This window comes from Lampetra planeri, chromosome 8 (genome assembly GCF_965212315.1).
Source record: "Lampetra planeri chromosome 8, kcLamPlan1.2.h2, whole genome shotgun sequence".
Taxonomy (NCBI): Eukaryota; Metazoa; Chordata; class Hyperoartia; order Petromyzontiformes; family Petromyzontidae; genus Lampetra; species Lampetra planeri.
Genome location: NC_136114.1, coordinates 2475303 through 2502457, shown reverse-complemented (window position 1 = coordinate 2502457; position 27155 = coordinate 2475303). Strand labels below are relative to the sequence as shown.

Genomic DNA, 27155 nt, shown 5'->3' with positions numbered 1-27155 from the left:
TATACAAACCAAAAGGCAGCTCGGCTCATCCACAAATGTTCCCATGTGTGACCCCATTTCGCCAAATCAGTTCTGATAAGAAGGACTCCACCATATCACGTTAAACATTATTGTACATGTTATGTTATGAGCCCCTGAGCTTCAAGTAATTATTCTAAACTCAAAAATCCTCAACATCATAATCAAACATTTTCAGCATCATAAGATATTTATATTGTTTTAATGTGACTCTCTCTGGCTCTCTGAACCTTTGTAATTGACTCTGAATCTTATAAACTCTGATCGTGGAGTATGGAATCGTATAGAATGCCTCAGGTTTTCTATTCAATGGTGGGGATAGCATTTCTGGACGGAGTATAATTATGTAGTGCCCCAAATTTAGTAAGGGTAAAATGGTTTACATCTGCTGCAAGCCAGTGTTAATAGGCTAGCTAATTGTGGACACACGAGCTATGGAAAACAGCGTTACTCGGATGTAATTGAAAGTGAAAATTAAAGCGTTGACATCTTTTTAGTCCCTGACTTTGAAATACTGGCATTCCAATTCTGCCAAAAAAATCATCGACTCAGGAAAATGGAGTTGTCATCAGCGTTAAGTGTTTTTCTGCATTAATAAAAAAACGCTTTTTTTGTTATTATGACATGCGCAAACTTTCAAACGTTGGAATTTTTAGCCACCATTAAAATGTGGTATTAAGTCGACACGTTGCGTATTTGCACTGTAATTACAACTGCTCTGACACAATGGGGGATTGTTGGATTAACTTTTCTACACTCCTCAGATACAACCTCATGTATTGTTTAAACCAGTTTTAGGTATGACATGAGAAGCCTAAAGATGCGTTCAACGTCGTGAAGTGATGCCTTATAACAGCGTCATGTTTGTTTTCTTTTCAGAACTCCCCCTGCACACCGCAATCATGAGCGAGTGAGTACCAATCTTCACGTTGAATGTCTTTGCAAGTTAACCGCAAACCCTTTTCGCAAACACCGTTCCCTCTCCTATTTAAACTGTCACAATATTATCCGTTGAAGTAAACACACACACAACAAAACTACACATATTCTTGGGTCTTTCGTTAAAGTCACATAGATAGGTTCTACGATGTTTCGATCACAACACAAGCGGTCGTCTTCAGGAAAAGGGGGTTAGCTTCCAAGGCAAAATGTTTATCACGGGTTTGAAATGGGCGTAGCCCAAATGTCAGCAGCCAATGATAATGTAAGTGGTGGTCAGCCAACACGAAGGTAGTTGATTTTCACCAATCAAAGGGCTGCCAGGTGAAAATTAGTATGTTAAAGAGAGATTAGCATGTTAATGGAAGATCGCAGAGCCGCAACCAAGGGGTCAACGCGCAAAGTGACTGTGCTAATGTGAACCGAGTGAAAGCGCAAGTTTGAAATGGAGCTTTAATGTGGGAATTATTCTGGGATGGATGGTGGTGGGAGTCAGGTTTTAGGTAGGCAGGTAGGCATCCGTATGGTGGACTGAACCCAGGGTTTCAGTGCTGCTGGATCAATGCTCCGGCATGGATTCAACCCAACAAGCAACCTGGCCACCTCTAAGATTTGTTGTTCTTTTTCATTCCACGGTTGTTGCAGCTGCAGTCAAAGGTGCAACGGTATATTAAATGTGCATATAGTTCACTCCGAGTAACTCCATACAACCTGGCCTTGTTCAAAAATACACAAACAAGACTGGGAAAAAAGAGTGACATTTAAAAATGCGTCTCAGGGCTTGTTCTTGTGGGGCCAGGCAATGCATGCACATTTACCCATGGCATTCCACTTCGGGGCACATTTTCTCATACGGTGATCTCAGCTTAATTGGTGAGCAAACCTACAATTCGTTTCTATGCATTCAGTGCCACCCGATATATCATCTGGTCCCCGCGTGCAGGACTTGCACCCTTGCTCAGCAGTGCAGTTAACATTGCTGATAAGGGTGAGAGCATATGCAAGCCCGCAGGCCTACGCTTATGCGCATAACACTCATTTGAAATAGGGCTACAGGGAGATCTCAGCATGGAATTCGTGCGGCATTCATTCAATACGGCAGGTACTGTATTAGATACCAATATAATACTGGGTCTTTGACGGTACAATGATTGGTTCAAATCTCATAATATATTTACCACTTGGTGTGAATTTAGCAATTGTTCATATATTACAGATTGGTCCCTGCCATAGCAAAATCTAATTTCCAGCAGTGGCTAATAAGCAACCAGTCGAAAAGATTCTCACCCAATGCTCGATGTTTAATAAAATATTGAAGCACAGTAATAATGTATATTACAACAAAATATTACCAACAATATTAAGTTAATGGTATTGGCATTTATATGACAACAGCACAATGATATTATAAGGTTTAAAGAACACATGTGGCTATTTCAATGTTAGGATGTAAAAAAACGTTTTATTACAAAATGGCCTCTGACATTTTGTATGCAAATAATTTTTACACCCTTTTTTACACATTGCAACTTGCTCAAAGTAACTCAATCCACACGTGGCCAGAGTTTTATGTTGACAACGTGGAGCATAACATCAGTTCGTTTAACTATTTCCGTGTTATGTGTAAATGAGTTAAACTTTCAATTCATCCGGTTAACTAGTGTATTAGGTGAGTGATGCATTTTTCTCCAACTTCCAGTGTAAGTGGTTAGGGAGGTGGAGATGGGTCACTGGCTCAGCAAATTAATATTTAAACTAAACTACTAAACTCTTTTTTTATTTTACCAGATAAAACCCACTGAGCTATTTAGCTCTTTTTCAGAAGCAACCTGACCGGAAATGATGGCACAATAATGTGGCTTATCATGTGGAAATTTATAGCAGCCAAATACTTAAAACGCATGTTTCTAAATGTGGAGGGGAAAACCCGAGGACCCGGAGAAAAATCCACGCGACCACTGGGAGAGACATTCAAACTCCAAATATACAGGCAACAGAGTCGGGATCGAACCCACGACCTCCTGTATGCCAGGAAAGGTAATTCACATCTCGCCACCACGGCGCCCTAACACCCCTTCCCATGCTAGATGCTCGTCTATCTCTCTTGGCTTTGCTTTACATCATAATAAATCCCAAATCTCATTAAAAAAAATTCCCCTCAAGTCGATTAAAATGTGACCTCGTCGGTTGACGCGACTGTCTTAATAAATAATCGACGTATGTTAATTTCAACTTGGTAATTTCAACAAGGATGTGAAATACATGAATTTAATACGTGAAAATATAATGATATTGGCTTGGAACCCTCTAGAAAGGGGCAGGAGAGGGTTCTGCCGAGCCGTATCAGGTGGCCTCGCCCGCAGGGTAGACCCGCGGGGGGGGGGGGGGGCGACGCATCTCGCCACGAGCTCTCAGATATGTTGATGAACGTCCTGAACATTCTGAACACTGTTTAAACCGGCCCTCGGCCAACCAGCCCTACCCGGTTTGAACCCAGACTTTGAGGGCAAAAATTAAGACCCCACCTTCAACATCACCGCACGACCACCCGATTAGCTTCCTACCTCAATAACTAAATCGCGCACTTTCAGATGCGCTTCTGCGGCCATCTGATTAGCACAGTTGGCAACGTACGTTGGGACAAAAGTTCAACATAGTCAATACAACTCACCCCTGTTATTGTTGTTGTCGCGAGCCGCCTGCGCTATGTGGCTAATGCCTAATTGGCCACGTCTTTTGAACATTCCAGAATACTCCTCCCCTGTCTTTAGGGCGCTGAATTAGACTGCCTGCCCAGCTTGACCCCTCCTCACCGAGTTACCAACTCAGTACACACACCCCTCTCGCCCACCGATCTCCGCCACATGTGACGCACGGGACTTTCGATCCACTCCATTTTTTGTATACAAGAAAGACTCTCCTGAGGCTCAAGACTAATTTTCAGGAGGATCCTAGCAAGTATTTCGCAGTCGGGGCCGATTTTGCTCTTACTGTGCGTAATCATCCGAATGCTGAAACGTTTCAGTATTCGGATGATTATGGCCAATACAAGTGTTATTATAATGAAAGGCACTCTCAGGTTATTTGGTGAATTATCACAATTCAAAGTATTTTATATAACTCATATATTGGGTGGCACCGTGGTGACATTTGTGCGTCACAGCAACAATTACCTGGCTTCGATTCCCAAGTGTGGCATCTTTTTTGCGTGCAGTTTGTATGTTCTCCCCCTTGTTACGCGTGGGTTTCGTCTGGGATCCCCGGTTTCCTCAAGTAGCTAAAAAAACTCATACACTGCAATTAGTATTGGTTGAAAACATCCCAAAGCTGAACATTTATCTCCAAATTACAGTACTCAGTTGGGATTTCACACAGCAGCAGCATCATCGATCATCGCCCCCTACTGCAAAAACTTGGCAGAACCCCTCCTGAAAAATATTTGACACTCAATGAGGCTATCCTTGGTTAACAAGCGTAGTAGTAATAATACATACACTTTATTGCAGAAGTTTGTGTGCTATATTTCAGCTGCCATCCTCAGTTACCCCACAATGTAAGTGTCATTTTGTATAGAGGGTTGCCAAGCTGTCCAGGTTAACTATCCGGGTTTTGACCCAGACAGTCCGGGAATCATCATCTGTGTTTGGGTGGCATGATTTGATCCGTATTGGTGAGTGCTATTCCGTTTGAATTTTATCCTAGGCTACTCACGCAGTTGTGATAGACCTAGGCTGAGTGATACATGTGTCCGGGTTTGATCTGTAGTCCAAAAGTGGCGACCCTCGTTCTACATCGAGTGATTCATCTTCACCAGGCTCCTGTTGTTGTCCACTGCTATGACTGCTCACTCGAGCGTGACTGTGGAGGGCACGGAGCTCTTCTCGTAAAACCGTCGTCTGTAGCCCCCTAGTGGAACACCTCCTGTGTACGGTACAACACAGTACTCTATTCCGGTTTCTTGGCATTATTCAACAGTGGATAGATAATTGTTTATGCTGCGTCTGAGGAAAAACATATATATAGCAAATAAGTACCAGGTTCATGGGCCATTCACTATGCAAATTATACCCGACTTGCACTGACAAGCAGATGTTCATCTGTCATCCAATTTGTGGAGATGGGTGATGCAGATGGAATGTTGAAACAAAACCAGCCTTGTTTGTGAATATCACTGATGGTTAAAGGGGTAGATGCATTTTGGTCGCAAATCTTATCTGCAACGAATCGAGACTTTTTTTTGCAATAATCACACGGCTGAACATATTATGATGTTTAAATGCAGTTTTCAGCCACTTCTTTTTCGCCCTTAGTACAATTTAAATTTAAAAAATTTAACCCTTTAAAAGCATCGCTCAGATTATTTTTGACCAACATGAAATGGCTCTTAGTAAAGACACGAGCATAATGTCATGTTACTGTATGTGGCACTGCTGCCCCTCTGGAATAATTCCCCCACTCACAAACACGTGCAGATTGCTGGCTGAATGGAAATTGCCACTTTCACCAGCCTCGTTTAAAAGGGACTTGCCTGAAGACCCAGAGGCAGGCAGGCAGGCAGAACAGGCCGATAGCTGACTGTAAGCTTTATTGTAATACAAAGAGCAATCCACTTGCGTGAGGACCTGTCATTCCCGGAGATAAATACCGCGAGAGATGGTGAGGTGAAGCAAATTATTGTTATTAAACTCCTTGTACATTTATGGGTTTTCTTTTGCACAATGTCTTAAGTGTATTGACTCACACCGAGACTTGCTATGGGATTTCATAAAATGTACGCATGAGGATAAAGCTACAGGAGGTATAAATAAGCCAATGTATGATGTAATGGATAGCTTGAGGGAAATTGGTATACATTACATATATAATTACCAAAAACCTCAACGCACTCATAAAAAAAACACCGCCTTAAGAGAATCAATATATAATTACATGATTATAATGACAAGCAAAAGGGCCATTGCCCACAATGCCGCTGATATATATATTCTTTTCCACCTTTTAAGGCAGTGTTGTTGACGAGTGTGTTGAGTATTTGTAAATCGTGATTGTGCACCACCGCAAAACTGCACCATCACTAAATAATTTGTTTACACGTCATTACACTTTCACGCAAAGCCACTGCCCTAGCCATCAGTGTAGTTTACGCCTGTCAACACTTTCCACCAAAGCTACGTGTAAAGACAACCTCACTACAAAGCCAATCTGCAAAGCCATAATTTGACCCGTATTCCTGCACTCGGGTGACATCGCACGCGAGATGTTACATCGCCACTGGCAGCTGTGCATCCTGCTGCAATCATCTTGCACAGAATGCGTTTGCATTGCAAGTAGGTGTGAGAATACAACCGCGTGCTGCCGACCCACTCTTACGATCGGCATGGTGGAGGTGGAGGCAAGGACATCGACTGAGATAGCCGACATTGGCCAAGCTTTGACAAACTGATGCATACAAATGGGTTTAACATTTAGTAGCACTTTATATACAGTATGCGTATTAAAAAAAATTGAGCACATTTAATCAAACTACACCCCACAAATGTATTTAAACGCTTCAATTGAAGAAATGTATTTTTTTATCTATCGAATTTTTTTCTCTTATTCCCCCAATTATTTTGCAGTCGTGCTATTGGGGTCACGCCATGAACATATTTCTTGTATGGAACTCTTGCGGCGAACGGTGCAACGTCACCTCGTGTCAGGGAGCGGCCTCCAGAAGATGTAACATCAGTTGCGTACCGTATTTATAAACTGACAAAAAATACTGACTTTTATTATTTGCCTTGAAAAATTTGTTTCCTGGCAAACCGAACATGTTAAGTGCTCATTGCTGAAATGTACCAAATTAAGTGACAATTGTGGTTGTGCAGATGACGAAGAAACTCCCTTGATGTGATGCAATAGACAACCAAGTGTGATGAGACAACCAGGTGTAATCGTGTCTGGCTGCTAGTATTATATGATTGTATGAATATTATAACCTTTATTTCGTGACTGTGATACCCAAACTACATTTTATTACCTTTTTCCAGTGAAGATTTTTTTTTATCTACTTTAACTTTACATTCACCACTGCATGCTTGTGCACGCCCAGCCCATGGTATTTGTGCACCGTATAGGTCAGTCATGTTTTAAATTCGTAAAAAAGTTGTGATATCTTTGACTTTGGTTAAGGAGTTTTATTGAAATGTCAAACGTATGGGTTAAGGAGTTTTATTGAAATGTCAAACGTCTGTTTAACCAAGACGTGTTTTCTTTGTCTTTCCATCTCGTAGCGGAGACCAAGTAAGTAATATTTTCGTAACATCTGTCTCCACTAATGTTTTTTTTTTAACGGAATAGATTCATTTTTAAACACATTGCGCGCGTACAAATACTTTTCGTCAATCATGCAAATGCCGTGTAAATTATTTGGCGATACGGCGTTGGGAGTTGTGCACACAAGCACGAGTGAGAAAAACCCTCAACGCATTCCTCAATAACGCTGTGGCCTGAACAGGACAAATATGTAACGCGCAATGATCCTTCCTTAGAGTACATGTGCTGTGAAGATGGGCCATTGCCATAAACGTCACCTATTAAGTGTTGCTCATACTAATATGACCAATTGTGGGCTTTGCAACAAACATGCCATTTATGTTCCAACCGTAAATGCCATGTTTTTAAGCATTAACATGTTTTTGTGTGTTTTCAGACATGTGGACCCTCTGACCATTTCATGCCATTTGCATTGCATTAAAACATACTGCGGCATCATCCATGACCTCCGAGCCTGCCTGGATCGCAATTTTGATGCGCTTGCGTAATGTGCCAATCCGTCTAGCTTGATTTACGCAGTAACAAGCATGCTGCCAGCTGCTAACAGCAACGCGAGATATCCGGAGGAAGGCAAGTGCCTGGACGTCTTGAAATCGCCATCCCGTTCGGAGAAAAGCACACTAAAAACAACGTACCGTGACTTACAGGTTGTACTGTTGTTCTGTGGCTGCTCCCTCCTGTTCGTAATCATGTATTTCAGCCTGTGGTATTTATATTTACGGTCAGTGTTCGGACGCTAGATGGACACTAACGTATTGTAAAATACAGAAACGATCAAGATGTTTTAATGTGTGAAAGAAGAGGAAACGACGCTTTGGAACGCATAAAGGAATTTCTTTATCGAGTGAAAAATGTGAACAGTTTTTTCAAAATTTAAATGAGTTTTATTTTATTTTAAATATTCACGCATTGGATGCTTAAATGTAGGTTGTTGTCACGTGGAACAGTTGTGGGTTTTTTATGCTGTATTGTATAACTCACATTCACTGACAAAGATACCCTTTAAATATAAATGTTGAAACACAAGTTGTCAAAAATGAAGGTTAATGTTTTCTCTTTTTTTATTTAAATGACATCGAGGGACAATGTAAAATAGAATGTTCACTTAAAGTTCACGGAGTCTGAGGGAATTACTTTGGATAGATAACATATCACATTTTGAGATTTGTGTTTTTCAAGATTCTGGTATTTTAAGTTTCAGATTTATTGAATGAGAATGGCATCTCTGCTCAATTACAATGTGTTAATCAGAGAAATAACGCTACTGCCAGTACCAATACATTGTAATACAATTTGCGTGAAAGTGTTGACATGTCACACCAATCCGGTTCATTATGCTGGAATTATGTTGGTGCAATTATCTAATTGTGTGACACTCATAGGCTACTAAAACAATGTTTTACAGCAAAAAAAGATAAATTATAAACTATAAATGGTTCCGTTGTGTTTTTAACAATCAATATTTATGTAATTGCCTCTTGTTATATTGTAGGTTTTGTCTTTGCTTAAAATGCGACAAAATCCCCAGTTTACTGGAAAATCAAAAAAGATGTCTTACTTACGTGACATCTGCACTACTTCCAGAGCCAAGGCAAAGTCGTGTAAATAGACTCGTGGTGCAGGACACGCACGGGTAGCTGCTGTACAACAGCTTCATATAAAGTGAACGTGTCCCCAACACGTTATCATGTATTACCTATTCCTCGCCTCAATCACCCCGCTCTCTCCTCCTTTGCGCTCCACCTCTTCCACTTCTTGGCAAAGAGTGCCATTAAATCTACACAGATACGGTAGGACCTTGATGATGGCCCGCAGCCAACACGGCTGCTTGAGCCTCTATGTCCTTAATTTTTTCTTCAAAGCTGACTGACTTCTGGAGTGCCAGCAGAATAGTAAAATGTATCGCGTGGATTCCGCATACTGTATCGTAAGGTAAACTGATCACGCTTTGCATACAGTTTCGTGAAGAAATTCCTTAAAATGTGGTCCAATTATCCACGTACATAATGAAAAAAAATTTTGTTGCTATAGTTTGAGTTGTTTAATTTCAGCCCTCCTCTCTCCTATCTGCTGTTGACAGCTTGCATAACAATGTCCATGCACATGCATAGAAACGCATTGCCACTTTACATCTGGAGGCTTCGGCCAAAGTTTCGTCAAAATTACAGCTCCCCATCCCATCCACCTCTCTCACAATGCCATAGCTGATTGGCCGTGTCGGGTGGTAGAGGGTTACGACACATTTATAAATAACACGATCTAACCCAAAAACGTTTATTATGAATAATATTGGTCGCGAAAGCCTACGTGTTAAACTGGACACAACATTGGGCTGCACTCGCTGAGCTCTAACCACATTTTGCCGCAGGCCCAAAGCCTCACAAAAATACTTTTCAACAAATAACAAACTCTTCTCAAACAACCTCCCACGACCGATCGAAAGGCGTAGGGGTGAGGCCTCCATCCAACAGCTGATCGATCGAGGGCTGCACGTAGACATGACGAAGCGCAACAAGTACAATATGTTATCTTCTTGGTTCTTTCGGTAAAGTCACGTAGAATGGAAATAATAAAATAATAAAAATACAACATATTATATTACTTTATATTATATTATTTTATTATATTATTTTATTATGTTTTATTTTTATTATTTTATTATTTCCATTCTACGTGACTTTACCGAAAGAACCAAGAAGATGAATCCCTGCAGTCACGAAAGCTTTAAATCGATACAATATGTTACTTGTCGCTGGCTCAGCTGAGGAATGTCGGCCGTGATGCAGCGGGGCCCTACATAATTTCTCCTCACCTGCTTCAACGATGACCCAGCTCTAACTCTCGCGAATTCATTAAGAGAACATTTAACGTTATTTTGGTTGCTTGTGATTTTAGAACTCAAAGGAGTCCCCCATTAATCTGTTGACAATGTTCAATATAATTTCAAAGCATACTCTTTGTTTTTTTCGGTAAAGTCACGTAGGTTAAAAAAGAAAACAAATACATTAAAACACGACGTTTCGGAGGCAACACAAGCTTCCGTCTTCAGGTGGAACCGACACACCAAAATTACTGTATCAAGTGACGGTTCCACCTGAAGACGGAAGCTTGTGTTGCCTCCGAAACGTTGTGATTATTTTATTTGTTTTCTTTTTTAACCTACGTGACTTTACCGAATAAACCAAAGAGTATGGATCATTGCAGTCACGAAAACGTCAAATCTAGAATTAATTTCAAAGCAGTCATGTGTGTATAAAAGTAAATATCATATATAGTACTAGCTTTACTACCCGGGACTTGGATTCAACACGCCCGGCCGCCTTTGTCTCCCCAGTGGCGATGTTCACACATCACACCAGTTAATTGTTTGAGGCTGAATCGACCTAGGGGAGGGCCCAGGACCGGTTCAAATAATCGTCACCGGCGGTGGCCTTGAGCGAGAATCGAACTCGGGTCGACGGGTTCGTAGCGCAGCGCGCTAACCACGACACTACGTTACGCTTCCACATGCGCGGGTCACATGACAGATGTGACGTCACAATTCACTTGCCGTGCAAAAAATATATGCATTAATAATAGGGTTTTTCCCCTTTTTTATGGCAACAAAACTGAAACATTTTACAATAATTCATGTCTGCATTAACCACAATACTTGCAGTCAAAATGCAAACAAAAAACACACGATGATAATATATGCATATATGCATATATTATCATAGTGTGTTTTTATACAAACAAAAAAGGGGAAAAACCCTATTATTATATTTTCGTTCTGGCAAAGGAGGTCTAATTAAATATATGCATTATTGAGCTCCCCAGTCTGGAAAGTACCCACATGGCTAATTTCAAGTTTGTTGCATGTCGGGAAGTATGCTAAACATTTTTAACAGACACACATAATCACAACTTTGCCTTTTATATATATGGAGATAGATAGATATCATAGCGGTCCGTTACAGTGCACACGAAGCATTCGCACAGTGCCTCACAAGTCCCAGGTGTGCCGCTGTGTTTTCGGAGTTGTAGGCAAGCAAAGCACCTCGTCACTCCAGCACTCTTTGCAAGCCAGGCCAGGCGACAAACTTTCCGTGCAGTTCAGTGGCCGATCCCAGCCTCATCCATTGGCTGCCATAGGCGCAGCAGCAACGGCAGCAGGCAGCCTCCCCCACCCACCCACCCCCTGGGCCCTCTCAGCTCCCCCGGCATTGGCGAGTGCGCGGTTGGGCGAGCGGTGTGGCACGCGAGCGAGTGAGTGTCGCGGGATATGTAAATAAAAACGTCTTTCGGGAAGCACGATGATAGAGGGACGAAATCAAGTCGAGACCCAAAGAGTTTCCAGAAATGTTCTGGTGACCTAAAAGAGAAAACTATACATTCATAGAATTGTGAGTAATACAATATACGCGTTTTATTGTTGACATTTAGATGGATGGTATGAAGTGGCAGACATACCTCATAATTATTTAAATCTGATACATTTTTTTACGTGAAACATAATTTAGCATTTGAGCTTTGAATAATATCAATCCTAGACCATCCATCGCTATTGGCGAAATATATATTTTTTCAATTACAGCCCTTTGTCAATCCACTACTGATTGCACTGTCGGTTATCAGTGGGGTTATTTGACCATACCTCACCACACTGGTCAGTATGCGTTGGTGTGGAGGGATGCCGAGTAAGGACCAATTAATACATTACTTTTGTCACTCATTCTCACTGCAGCCGGCCAGGTATCAAACTCAGATTACCAGGTTAATAGTGTGGTGTGCTAACCACCGTGCCACTATGGTAAAACAAATGATTGCGTTATAAATCGCTTATAAATCCACACATCACATGCACAAGTTTAACGTTGGAAGACATTAAAAATACATCAATGTCGAAACAAAACAAAAAAATATCTAGGCATATTGTTGTGGACACACTTAATATTTTAGCCCAGTTTTGAAGTGTTCAATTATATGCTCATGACTGCTGCGTGTGAGTCATACTAGAGATGGTCTGTATGTGTATTATGTGAGAGGCTTCATGAATGCTGAAGAGGGCAGCTTAATCGCAGCGCTGCCCAGGGATATGAGTGATCAGGTTGGGGGTGAGATTGGATGAATGACGGTAAATCCTTTTGCTCCCACACACCCACAAAGACAGCTCCACAAACATTCTTTGAAAGCATCAGAAATGCTGCTCCTACCCTAGGGCACGAGTTGAAAAGACCAATATTAAATTAGATTTTTCATTTATCATGCTTCCATCACTGATTTCTTAACATTTTAAGTTGTCAATATTCGTCTTATTCACTCAGTAATACGTTCACTTTTTAACTTCTGTTTTTTAATATATCCACTCTCTCCATTAAGACATGAATGAGATGTAATTACATTATTGAGGTGTTTACCAGCAATAAACAGGACCCTGCGGGGTGGGCTGGTAGGAACGAATAACCAAAGAATATAAACATAATGTATCATTACACTTGTTTAGCCAGGAAAGCCCCACTGTAGGTTTTTGTAGGGTCCTGCCAGTAGGGGGCGATGTTGCTACACCTAATCGGACGATACGAAGGGAGACTTTGAGGCCTATTTATAGGCTTTAGGCCTAGCTGTAGGCTTTAGGGCGCTGTGAGTTTTTTTTATTTAATTTCAAAGTTTTAATTAAAAGCTATCTCAGGGAATTATAAGGGAATGTTACACGTGTTTAGCCAGGAAAGCCTCATTAATTTAAATGTTTTAATTAAAAGCTATCTGAGGGAATTATAAGGGAATGTTACACTTGTTTAGCCAGGATAGCGTCACTGAGTCTAAAGGTTTTTGTAGGGTCATGCCAAGTGTTTGCAGCAGGGGGCGATGTTGCTACACGGACGGACGGACGGACAAACGGACGGACGATATAATCTATTGGTGTCTGGTCCACTTCGTTCCTACCAGTAATAGAAATAATATTTTATCATCATTAGCCAGTGCTTGATAAATTATCTCCCCACAATGCTGAAGACATCCTCACAGTTGTGTCGTGCCACAACCTATATACTACGCCTGTACTTGAAACTAGTTTACTATTATTTAATTTTTATTTTACCAGGTGAGCCCAACTGGGTTATATATATCTCTTTTTTTAGAAGCCACCTAGCCACAAATGATCGCTCAATGAAGTGGCTTATCACGTGGAATTTTATAGCGGCTAAAAAACTAGAAATGCATGTTTATAAATGTAGAGGGAAAAACTAAAGGACCCGAAAAAAAATATCCGAGACCACGGGGAGAGAGACATGCAAGCTCAAAATATACAGGCGTCAGGGTTGGAATCGAACCCACGACCTCCTGTACACCAGCTCAGGTAGTTAACATCTCGCCAGCGTGTCGCCCCTTTGTGGCCATGTGCCTGATCCTTATGTCATAGCAGGTAATATGCATTGAATTAAAATGTTCCTTTTCAGGCAAATTGGTATCTTGCTTTCCATTATCACATTCAAATTTAATACAAGGTCACAATAAAAATCCCAAAAGATAATTACAGCGTTGAATTTAAGTTTACATCGATGGTCCCGTTTAGCCAGTTCCCTGGCATTTTTTCAAGGGGGAGATTCGTACTCAGTGAGCACAGAAACAACAAAAAAGCATCACTATAGTAGAGAACCAGTACAGGGTAAGCATATGTGACAACTAACAAACGAGGTATTTGATAGTAGTAAATGAAACACATTAATCCAAAAAGTGCGAATATATGACAGCAAAAGGTGCATATGCAAGGAATCTCTGTATGTTAGGTTAACAGTGACATAAACACACACAGAGAAAAAAAGAGAGTGCAAAAATGTGGGGGCAAGTGGTGTCAGAAAAAAACATTAAGCATAGGTCCAAGGATGTTTCTGTGTTTTGGACTAATGGGGACGTAAAGAGGGGGGTGAAGCGAGGGAAACAAGCTGTAGATGAGCGGCAAAGGTGTTTCATAAATGTGCAACAGCAACGTGGAAATTATATTTACCCAAGAACATTTTATCAAAAGGAATATTTAGTAGTTTGCGATAAACTTCCTCAGGGCGTGACGACCCTGCTTTAGACGAGTCCCAGGCACAGCTGGCCCGGCTGTCAGTTCCTGGTCAGTGCCCCTCCCAGGGTTGCGCGGTTTTCTCACTGCCTTGTGAGTGTCTCGGGAGAGTCAATGGCTAAGGGAGTAAACCCCTACAGAAAATCAGGAGTGGGGCCCCTCAGGCGGTTTTGTGACGCACAGTGGCACAAAACCGCCCTTCATTTTGCAAGCTGGAATGTACGTACAATGTGGTTTGGACTCTCCGAAGATCTATTGCAGATTGAGGACATCCGCAAGACTGCAGTTATTGACAGGGAGCTGGCGAGACTCCATGTGGATATTGCAGCACTGCAGTGGCTCATTACGAGAGAGTGACTACACTTTCTACTGGCAAGGCAAACAGCAGAACAAACCAAGCCAACATGGTGTTGGGTTCGCCATCAAAAACACACTCCTTGGCATGATAGAACCACCGACCGCAGGCTCCGAGCAGATTCTGCTCATGAGACTGCTCACTGCTTCTGGCCATGTTAACATCCTGAGTGTCTACGCCCCAACACTCTATTCACCTCCGGAAATTCATGACCAGTTCTATGAAGAGCTTTACAATATTATTCGCAAAACCCCCTGCTCTGAGCACGTGTTTCTGTTGGGAGACTTCAATGCAAGGGTTGGGGCTGACCACGACGTGTGGCCCGCATGCCTTGGCTATTATTGCATCGGAAAGATGAATGCCAGTTGTTCATACCACAATCTCTGTATCACAACTTCATTCTTTCTCACAAAACCATGCCTTAAAGTATCATGGTGACATCCAAGGTATCTTAATTGGCACCAACCGGACCTCGTCATCACCCGACGAGCCCTTCTCAACTCAGTACTCATCACACGCAGCTACCACAGTGCAGTCTGTGACACCAATCACTTGCTGGTATCCTGCAAGGTCAGACTACGCCCCAAAAAGATACACCGCCTCAAACAAAAGCGCTACCTACGCATCAACTCTGCCAAGACCTCCCTCCCAGAGCTCACTCAATCATTCCAACACAGCCTTGAGCAGTCCCTACACGACACACCAGATGGAAGCGTGGAGACAAAGTGGGCGAACATCAGAGACGCCATCTTCAATGCAGCCATCAATACCTTCAGCAAGCAGACAAGGCAGAACACAGACTGGTTTGAGGAACACCTGGCGACATTGGAACCCATCATCCAAGCCAAGCGCATGGCGCTCCTGAAGTACAAGCAAGTCCCAAGTACAGGATCATTAAGGGCTCTGAAAGCTGCCTGCAGTGCAGCTCAAACGACCACCAAATGCTGCGCCAACAACTACTGGCTGAACCTCAACAGTAGGATCCAACTCGCCTCTGACACTGGTAATATCCGTGCCATGTATGAAGGCATCAAGACAGCCTTTGGTCCAAACATCAACGCCATGAACTCACTAGCCAGCGGCAAGTCCCCGGGACAGGACGGCATCACACCTGAGGTACTGAAATGTGCGAAACCCGCCATTCTCACAAAACTCCATGAACTTATCTGCCAGGGCTGGGAAGAAGGAGCAATGCCTCAAGACATGAGATACTCCAACATCATCACCCTATATACAAAGAAGAGTGACCGTGGGGACTGCAATAACTACCACGGCATCTCCCTGCAAACCATCGTGGGGGAAACCTTTGCCCGTATGGTCCTCAGCAGGTTACAGATACGAGCTGAGAGGACGTATCCTGAGGCTCAGTGTAGCTTCAGAGCAGGAAGGTTCACAATTGACATGCTCTTCTCCTTGCGTCAGCTACAGAAGAAATGTCGAGAACAGAAAATGCCCCTGTACTTGGCATTCATTGATCTTACAAAAACCTTTGACCTCATAAGGAGGGGAGGCCTCTTCAAACTCCTCAAAGTGATCGGCTGCCCACCGAAGCTGCTGGCAGTCATCTCCTCCATGAGAACATGAAAGGAACAATACAAGACAGCGGCACTACCTCAGAGGAATTTCCCATACTCAGCGGTGTAAAGCAGGGGTGCGTGCTTGCCCCATCTTTTTTCTCACGTAAGCTCACACATGCCTTTGGGACAGCAGAAGAGGGAGTCTTTCTCCATATAAGATCTGATGGCAAACTCTTCAACCTTGGCTGTCTCAGATTCAAAACCAAAGTTCGCAACGTCCTCATCAGAGAACTCCTATTCGCTGATGATGCCGCGCTGACAGCTCACACAGAACAAGGTCTGCAGACACTCATCGACCACCTTACCAATGCCTGCAACAACTTTGGCCTGACAATCAGTCTGAAAAAGACCAATGTCATAGGCCAGGATGTCAGAGACACCCCTTCCATAAACATTGGCAGCTACACCCTGGAAGCCGTTCAGGACTTCGCCTACTTGGGTTCCACCATCACCTGCAATCTGTTCCTTGTCACAAAGATTGAAACGCGCATTGGGAAGGCATCTACAGCTATGTTCAGGTTGACCAAAAAAGTGTGGGAGAACAAATTCCTAACGCTCAACACCAAAGTACAGGTGTATCGGGCCTGTGTCCTTAGCACCCTCCTCTATAAGTCTGAGTCCTGGACAACATGCGCCCATCAAGAACATCGACTAAACACATTCCACCTCTGATGTCTCAGGCACATCCTCGGTGTCAGAAGGCAAGATCGCATTCCCAACACCTCAGTACTCAACTTGGCCAACATTCACCATTCCCATTATGTACTCTCTACTCAGTCATAGGCACCTGGAATGACTTGAACACATGCGTCGCATGCAGGATGGCAGAATACCCAAGGATGCCTTGTACGGCGAGCTGGCATCAGGCACACGGGCCACTGGTCGCCTAGTCCTGCGCTTCAAAGATGTCCGTAAACGGGACATGAAGAGCTGTGACATAAAAATGACTGAGAGAAAACTGCCGGTGACCGACTCAGCTGGCAGCAGGCTGTGAAAACGGGGCTCGGGAGAGGCGAGGAGAAAATGCACACTGCTTGGCAGACCAAGAGGGAGCGACGTAAAGAAAAAGCAATAAATACCTCGGGAGCTGCCACCGCATTCCCTTGCAATTGCTGTGGCAAGGATTGTCACTCAAGGATTGGCCTACTAAGTCATTCTAGGCGCTGCAAAACCTACAGCTGACCTCGTAAGGCGCAAAATAATTATCTCGAGACACACAGGCCTATGATGATGACGTCTAAGTCTGTGGGCGGAGGGAGTCAGAGGCGCAAGTGGTCCGTTCATTAATTGGTGGCCTTCGTAAAGAAGACGAGTAGGTTAAATACAGCCTAATGATGGTCTCTCCGGATATCCTCGGGAGGAGAGATTTGAGTGAATGTACAGGTTGAAATTCTTAGTTCTATAGGGGGCGTCAACGGAAAAATGGAGAGCGGAGTGGTGGAATATAATGAGTTGATTTAAGGTAGATTCCGGAAGCCAGGTGGTAGATGATGTCACAATCATCAAATATGGGCAGGAGGTAGGGCAACATGTTTGGGGCAGCCGGAGAAAAAGTCAACGTCGTTGTTTTTTGTGCTGAGGACCTGTTTTATGGGGCATTATGTTGAAGTTGAAGATAATGGAAGTCCTGTTTACTTTGTAATTCCGCCATGGAATTTCCAGACGCCATCATAGCCGTGTCATCAGCTAAAAATCGTAATGTCAATGTGCATATTAGAGATGCCTAGATTATTGATGTACAGTACAGACAAAACATGACAGGGCCAAAACACAGAGCCCTGAGGTCTGAATGGAGACAATTTAAAATCGGTCAGATAAGCAGTTACAAATCCAGTGTAATTGCACAATCCACAAAATGTGGGCATTTCAGCATTTGGAACAGTACAGCGTGATCCACAGTGTCAAATTCTTTATACAAGTCGACTATGAGATTCAAGACTCTTGTAGATAGGGTCAGAAGTATCGAGTACCACGGCGGATGTGCTATATTTTTTCTTGAAAACCAAATTGCTTTTCCTAAGCAAGCCAGATTGCTTAGGATGGATTAGGGCATGTTCTGCGATTACATTTGTGACTTGAGATCTTCTCAAAGATCTCGATGAGAGGCGAAATGATAGAGATAGGGCGGCAATTGTTTGGGTCGTCTTTAGCACTACCTTCGTGAGGGCTGGGCTGGGTACAGCATTTGTAGGATTCCTGCTCCTTGCATGGGGTTCCTCCAATGAAACATAAAAACACTTTAAATTCTAGAAATGAAGCTATAAGTGATATGTTTACACATTACGATCAATGTGCTTTTAGAACACAATGCTTTACAAGGAATAACATGATTCGATTGACACTTCTGAGACACTGACATCCCCATTATAAACTAAATTGTACGTGCAATGACAGCTTTTTCATTCTGTATTACGAACATTGTATATTTGTGGACTGGTAGCTGATTGTGTTCAGTTTGCAAACAGCCTCAGTGTTGATATACATTTATAAGTTACCCATTCTGTCTGAATACCCTATAATATCAGTGATCAGATATGCTGGTTGAATGATACAATGCAAACTATCTCTGAAGATGACAAAGCAAAGTAAAGGTTGTACGGGAGCCACTAATGGGGAATATGAGGGTGCAACACACAGGACGTATCGTGCACCTTGAACAGAACTGCTTTTAAATCACGTGCCCTGTGAATTTCTACTCTGTGCATTTGGCAATTTGTTCAGGAGCTAAAAGCCAACGTCGATGTCTGCTGGCCATGAGACGGCTTCAGGAGATAGTTTATGTAGTTTTGCTATTCCTCTGTTAAAATAAGCCTTTGGCACAAAAACAGATGTTTTATTCCGTAGACATTGTTAACTGTCAAGGCAATAACCACATGCGGTTACTGCAGAACCAATGTGAAATGAGATCGTGCAAACTAACACTTTGCTATCCATCCAAGCACCGAATTTTAGATTGGGTATCTAGCCAGAGTTGAATAGCACAGCTATAACTTTAAATGGGAATAATAAATAACCACAACAACGAGAGTTGACATAACAAGAAAATGGGGAAACAAAGCCAAACTAAATATAGGCACCACAGCGACAGTCGTGCATGAGCACAATTTTCGAAAAAATGCACTCTTCATATATCAAATCAAAACTGTTCAGGTATCAATTTCCTTCAAAGTGTTTTTAAGGCACCACCCTGTTAACTGTCAACATTGTCCCATCAGTTTGTGGACAGTAAGGACCAATATTTAGCCAACAGCATTTGTTTATGCAGAGAAAAAACCGTTGACTGGATTTGAACTTCATGAGTTTCATCAGCAGTCAGACCTATTTAGAAAAATGTAACTGTTTCCATTTGCTCTTTTAATGGGATGCATACATATAAGCAACAGCGTGTGCATCAGCACAAAGCAGCATTATTTTATTAACATTGTCTGCTGCAGTTATGGATCCTGGGTAATGCATAAATGATGAACAGACATTAAATTCCATCTCTCCATGTTAAATAAAATATATTTGTCCATCAGCCTATTAGCCTCCAGACGAATATCATCAAGCAGCAATTGCTTAAGTAGCCAACATCTGGACTGGTATCAACCTTCCGGGTCTCATCAACAGAATAATACATGATATGGCCTTCTTCACAAATAGTAACTGACTCAAAGTGGACAGAAATACTTGCAAGGACATTACAGAAACACCTGTTTCACCATCACCACCACCACAATCAACATTTATAATAGGTTGCGTTTGCCTCCCTGCAAATTTTTGTTTCTTTATCTTTTAGTTAGGCTTTCCAGCAGCGCAAGAAGTAACGACGGGTGAAGTACAGCAATGAGGGTTAAAAACGCTGTAGTCTGTGACCCTGATATCCGAAAATGGAAGAGGAGCTAAAAGAGCTAAGCAAGGGATGAGGGAGGAAAGGATGAGAGGCAATAGTGGGAGAGCAAAAAGCAAAGATGAAGAAGGTGTGGGTGTCCTGATCCTCTCATGCATTTGCATGGGAGGATCCGTGGATAAAACACCACGGCGATAGCTGCCGTAGATTCCCACACTCGAACTCACTCACTGTTGTCCAGCTCCATGCCTGTGCAGTCATGCCAAAGGTTATCCGCGAGAAACATTGTTTTTTACTGCCAGTGCCGCTGGCGTGGACCGATAGAGTAAATATTGGATAACCTCGGCGACGGGGAGCAAAGGGGTTAAATTCCAATGAAACAAAAGCCTGGAGCTACTTTAAAACCTTTCTTTGCAATGGAGATGGCACTCGTAGGTAAATATACATACATCTGGTCAGTTTGGGAACTGACATGTCTCCTTCATCATCTCAAACTATTAACTATTTTACACCTTTCATTTAAGCAGGTAAGGCCCACTGAGCTATACAGATATTTTTCAGTAGCGACCTGGCCACAAATGTTAGTTCAATCAACGAAGTGGCTTATCATGTGGACATATATTCGAGCCAAATACTCTGAACGCATGTTTCTGACTGTGGAGGGAAACACGGAGGAATTTTTTACACAATCATGGAGAGAATATGGTCAACTCCAAATATTCAGCAGGCGTCAGGGTCGGGTTCGAACCCACGACCTCCGGCATACCAGGCGAGGTAGTTAACATATCGCCACCGTGGCCCCCATGTCAAAAGGGGCAAGCACCCCATGGGTTGGCAACAGGTCTCCTCGTTTTAAAATTCCCTTGAAATACCAATCATTCCATCAAGAACCACTTTTCAAAACCTGATTGAGGGGTTCCACCAGAGATGAGATCTGGGGGTTAGCCTCTGGCTCTGGGAGGGAGAGAGAGAGATGGTTGTACCTCAGGTGTTTTTGTTTTTTCCAGGTTATGAGTGTAAATAAAATGGAGGGGAGAATTTTTTTTGAGTGTGGACATCTTTCAGGAGTGTATCCTGCAGGCCGCCCACTGTTTAAGGTGATCCCTCTATGTTTTACTGCTGTGGATATGGTTTATGGGACCATTATGTAAATGTATGTTGAACTTCTTCTAATAAAAAGTCCTCTTAGGCTTGGGATGGCACTTATATCCGTTGGCGCTCCTCAGCCAATGACAGGACTTCCCCACATTCCCGTAATGCAGTGGTTCTTAACCTGGGCTGCACGCACCCCCTGATGGTGCGAGATGCCCTTTCTAGGGGTGCGTGACATTTTCGAAGGTAAATCATCGAATAAACATATTAAGCATGGGTACGTAAGTACAACTACATTGTTTAATCAAACCTGTGTATTTATTAACATTATACTTTTTTAGCGATTGAGAACCGAAGAGGTGCAGGCTGCAGTAAAAGTTAAGAAGCACTGCTGCAACGATTGCCATTTTCCTCATAGGGTAACCACTGTTGATTTCCAAAGGAGTGGTGAACGTTATAATTGTCAGAAAGATGACATGCTGAGTCAATATGTGTGATCTACATTCACACCATTCTCATTGTAAGTCAGGTGCTTCAATACAGTGAGGGAAAAAAGTATTTCATCCCCTGCTGATGTTGTACGTTTGCCCACTGACAAAGAAATGATCAGTCTATAATTTAATGGTAGGTTTATTTGAACAGTGAGAGACAGAATAACAACAACAAAATCCAGAAAAACGCATGTCAAAAATGTTATATTGATTTGCATTTAATGAGGGAAATAAGTATTTGACCCCCTCTCAATCAGAAAGACTTTTGGCTCCCAGGTGTCTTTTATACAGGTAACGAGCTGATATTAGGAGCACACTCTTAAAGGGAGTGCTCCTAATCTCAGCTTGTTACCTGTATAAAGACACCTGTTCACAGAAGCAATCAATCAATCAGATTCCAAACTCTCCACCATGGCCAAGACCAAAGAGCTCTCCAAGGATGTCAGGGAGAAGATTGTAGACCTACACAAGGCTGCATTGGGCTACAATACCTTCGCCAAGCAGCTTGGTGAGAAGGTGACAACAGTTGGTGTGATTATTCGCAAATGGAAGAAACACAAAAGAACTGTCAATCTCCCTCGGCCTGGGGCTCCATGCAAGATCTCACCCGGTGGAGTTGCAATGATCATGAGAACGGTGAGGAATCAGCCCAGAACTACACGGGAGGATCTTGTCAATGATCTCAAGGCAGCTGGGACCATAGTCACCAAGAAAACAGTTGGTAACACACTACGCCGTGAAGGACTGAAATCCTGCAGTGCCCGCAAGGTCCCCCTGCTCAAGAAAGCACATATACATGCCCGTCTGAAGTTTGCCAATGAACATCTGAATGATTCAGAGGACAACTGGGTGAAAGTGTTGTGGTCAGATGAGACCAAAATGGAGCTCTTTGGCATCAACTCAACTCGCCGTGTTTGGAGGAGGAGGAATGCTGCCTATGACCCCAAGAACACCATCCTCACCGTCAAACATGGAGGTGGAAACATTATGCTTTGGGGGTGTTTTTTTGCTAAGGGGACAGGACAACTTCACCGCATCAAAGGGACGATGGATGGGGCCATGTACCGTCAAATCTTGGGTGAGAACCTCCTTCCCTCAGCCAGGGCATTGAAAATGGGTCGTGGATGGGTATTTCAGCATGACAATGACCAAAACACACGGCCAAGGCAACAAAGGAGTGGCTCAAGAAGAAGCACATTAAGGTCCTGGAGTGGCCTAGCCAGTCTCCAGACCTTAATCCCATAGAAAATCTGTGGAGAGAGCTGAAGGTTCGAGTTGCCAAATGTCAGCCTCGAACCCTTAATGACTTGGAGAAGATCTGCAAAGAGGAGTGAGACAAAATCCCTCCTGAAATGTGTGCAAACCTGGTGGCCAACTACAAGAAACGTCTGACCTCTGTAAAATGCAAATCAATTTATAACATTTTTGACATGCGTTTTTCTGGATTTTGTTGTTGTTATTCTTTCTCTCACTGTTCAAATAAACCTACCATTAAAATTATAGACTGATCATTTCTTTGTCAGTGGGCAAACCTACAAAATCAGCAGGGGATCAAATACTTTTTTCCCTCACTGTATGTATTACTCCTGATTGTAGTAACGTTATTTCATCCCAACATTATTGCAATTGTCGCGATGTTTACCGTGTTTCAACTGGTGTATCACTCGAGGACATTTCATGGATGTTCCATCGGATTGGATCATGATCGGAAATTGCTTTATCCCTGACTCATCTCATCTACCGGTTCAGGAGATGGGCTTAGCATTGCTACAACTGCAATTGATCGGCCATGTTGTTCTTTTTTTTAAACCGATATTGATTTTGCGCACATAAAAACAGTTCAAACTCTATAAAACATATTCAGCAGCCGTAAGTCATTGGTTTAACAGCATTTCATCACACTAAACATGGTCACCTACTGAATCATAACATAATAAAATTGTGAATAAGTTACAATTATACACAGGTTTCCCTCACTTTATGCGGGTTCGGTTTGTGCGATTTCATCTGAAGTTACTCCACATGTGGCTGTGCCGTTGGCCGTGGGATAACATTGTGTGTGTACTGTGTGTGTACTGTGTATGTACTATATGTACTGTGTGTGTACTGTGTGTGTACTGTGTGTGTACTGCATGTGTACTATGTGTACTGTGTGTGTACTGTATGTACTATGTGTACTGTGTGTGTGTACTGTGTGTGTGTACTGTGTGTACTGTGTATACTGTGTGTGTACTGTATGTATGTACTGTGTGTGTACTGTGTGTGTATACTGTGTGTATTGTGTGTGCATACTGTGTGTATACTGTGTGTACTGTGTGTGTACTGTGTGTATACTGTGTGTACTGTGTGTGTGCTGTGTGTATATACTGTGTGTGTACTGTGTGTGTACTGTATGTGTGTACTGTGTGTGTACTGTGTGTTTATACTGTGTGTGAATAATGTGTGTATACTGTGTGTACTGTGTGTGTACTGTGTGTATACTGTGTGTACTGTGTGTGTGCTGTGTGTGAGCTGTGTGTGTGCTGTGTGTATATACTGTGTGTGTACTGTGTGTGTACTGTGTGTGTGTACTGTGTGTACTGTGTTTGTATACTGTGTGTGTACTGTGTGTATAATGTGTGTACTGTGTATGTACTGTGTGTGTACTGTGTATACTGTGTGTACTGTGTGTGTGTACTGTGTGTGTACTGTGTGTACTGTGTGTGTACTGTGTGTGTACTGCGTGTACTGTGTATGTGTACTGCGTGTACTGTGTGTGTATTGTGTGTACTGTGTGTGTACTGTGTGTGTACTGTGTATGTACTGTGTGTACTGTGTGTGTGTACTGTGTGTATGCACTGTGTATGTACTGTGTGTGTACTGTGTGTATACTGTGTGTACTGTGTGTGTGCTGTGTGTATGCACTGTATATGTACTGTGTGTGTACTGTGTGTATACTGTGTGTACTGTGTGTGTTCTGTGTGTATACTGTGTGTGTACTGTGTGTGTGGACTGTGTGTGTGTACTTATGTACAGTGTGTGTATAGTGTGTGTGCAGTGTGTGTGTACTGTGTGTGTGTACTGTGTGTGTACTGCACGCGCTACTCGATAGGCAGCTGTCTCGTCGTGCGGTTTCGCTTTGTGCGCTCTTTGTTTGGAATGCATCTACTACTACTCCATCTACTACTACTGCGCATCGACTACTGCGCATCTACTACTGCGCAGCTACGACTACTGCCGCATACAGCGAGGGGCAACCTGCCGTTTCTTCTTTTTCTTCTAAACGTCTTACACTGAAAGGTCACATTTTTTTATTGCATTAAGAATATGACGTCACATTGAAGACAGTTTACAAACTCTGTCTGCGGGCCCCTTTTAAATAAAAAAAATCCCAACTCTGTTTCCATATCATATGAGACTCCCACGACTGAATGCATGCTTACGCATTGCACTCGGGAGTATGACAACGACGATGGGCATTCATTCGCACATTTTTACGCGACCGATTATACGCATACCTGTTCGCGCCAAAAAAATATATAACCCAGGACAATTGTATCGGAAGAGTGCGCCGCCAAAACAATCCATCGAATCCGCGCTTGCCAGGAGCGAGATCACTTGGGCACGGGCACGTGGCATGCGTGGGGTGAGCGTGGCACCCTTACCCTGCTCACGTTGCTCCCTCCAGCCGAGGGGTAGCCAACTTGTAACAGACCAAGAGCCTTAAAGTGCCCCGCGAGTTCTACAAAGAGCCAAGTGTATATACAAGTGTGTGTGTGTAGAAATATATTGCCAGTTTTTTCGGCACAGCAAGGGAGACATTCATTATTCTTTGCTACTACTGTGATAGTTCTATGTTATGCCCTTCGATAGTGCCGCACGTGCGGTGGATTAAAGAGCCGCATGCGGCTCGGGAGATCCCAGTTGGCCACCGCTGCTCCAGCCGATCGTCATGTGGAGACGGTGCTGAATGTAATTCATAATAATCACGTGCACTTGGAACGCGCCACTCTAGTATTTGCTCGTCTCGTAGAGAGAGAGGGAACGAATCAGAGAACGAGGAACCACAGACGATCGGGAAAGGCAGCGGCCGTACGATGAGTTGGAGCTACCAACAATTGGCAAAGCTCTACGGTCCTATATATATCATTTGGTGTTATTGGCCACTTAATGAGAGTCTACATGCGGGAAGAAAACCATAAACCAGCCGGAGAAAACCCACGCATGCGAAAGGAAATACTATCCCGCACAGACGGAACAGGCTGGACTCCACATTTTTGCTCGACCGCCTTCTACTAGCAAGCCAGGACGTGGGCTGCTGCTCAGTGCCCCCGGGAAGGGAGTTTCGTGCGATTCACCAACTCTCGCTGCCTTCGCAGTGCTGGACGACAGGGCCACCTGCATAGCCACCACCGGGTCATTAAATGGAGGCGTTCGTCGCAGGCATCAACATGCACGTCCCACCGACTCTGCCCAGTTCACCGATCAGACCACAGTTGCGTTATGGCGGGATCACAATGGCATTGGTGGTGGGGGGGAGACTGCTCGCAGGAAAAGGAGGCAGGAGTGTGACATTCAATAAAGAGCAACTTGTGCATCTACCCGTGTGTCTGCCTACGTCTTTTTTTTGCTGTTGTGTGTGCTGCATGAGCGTGTTTTAATATTGTGCTGTGGTCTATGTAAACATGACTCCTTGTAAAAAAGGTGTCAGTTTTGTTTCCAGATAGAAGGGTAAAAAAACTATTTCATATTTTTACTGGCAAATGAGGTTCCAATGGTGTATATGCTTTTCCCATATGTTGACGAACACACGAAGATGTCATGTACAAAGTCTCTCAGCCTTAGCCAAACCATCTGTTCAAGAGAACTGCACATGTGGCCAGATTGTCGTTTGAGACCACGAACTCCACAAGTTGAGAAAACGTGGCCAACCAACAGCAGTGAAATAAAGCCCCCAGTCGTTGACCGATTTTGTCCTGAATAGGACTCATCACAACAGTCCAGTCACCATGCATAACGCGTTTTGATTGGTGAAGGGTTTGTTAGTAAACAGCTACGATTAGGTGTTCTTTGAAATGTAAAAAACGATCATCAGGAAAATTTCAACGATTACATTTTGATCAGGCCTCATGCTGTAAATTGCAGCATCCAACATTATTCACTCTGTATCTCTGGCCTCTTCATTTATGTGCTATGGAGAAGGGCCATTGTCGAAAATGTCACATTTTATATATGTTTTTTTCCTTTAAGGACACAGTGTTATTGACAAATGTGTTGATTTTTTTTGTAATTTGTGTCTGTGCACCACTGCCAACGCAGTATTGCCAATTAATTAGTTTAATTACAGCCATCAACGTTTGCTGCTTCCATATGCCTCTGGGAACCTCATACAAACATCTCGCCACTGTGGGTGCCACAATAGCGCGATGTTAACTACCTCGCTTGGTATAAAGGAGGTTGTGGGTTAGATCCCGACCCCGACGCCTGGATATTTGGAGTTTGCATGTTCTCC

General features: G+C 43.1%; 1 protein-coding gene across 1 annotated transcript in view; it reads left to right on the top strand.

Moving 5' to 3' along the window:
* Positions 1-7235: 7235 nt before the first annotated feature.
* Positions 7236-27155, top strand: part of LOC144720209 (troponin I, slow skeletal muscle-like) — an 81771-nt gene continuing 61851 nt past the window's right edge. Inside the window, exon 1 of the mRNA XM_078596723.1 lies at positions 7236-7239. The gene's annotated coding sequence lies outside the window, so the exon portion shown is untranslated. The remainder of the gene's footprint in view (positions 7240-27155) is intronic.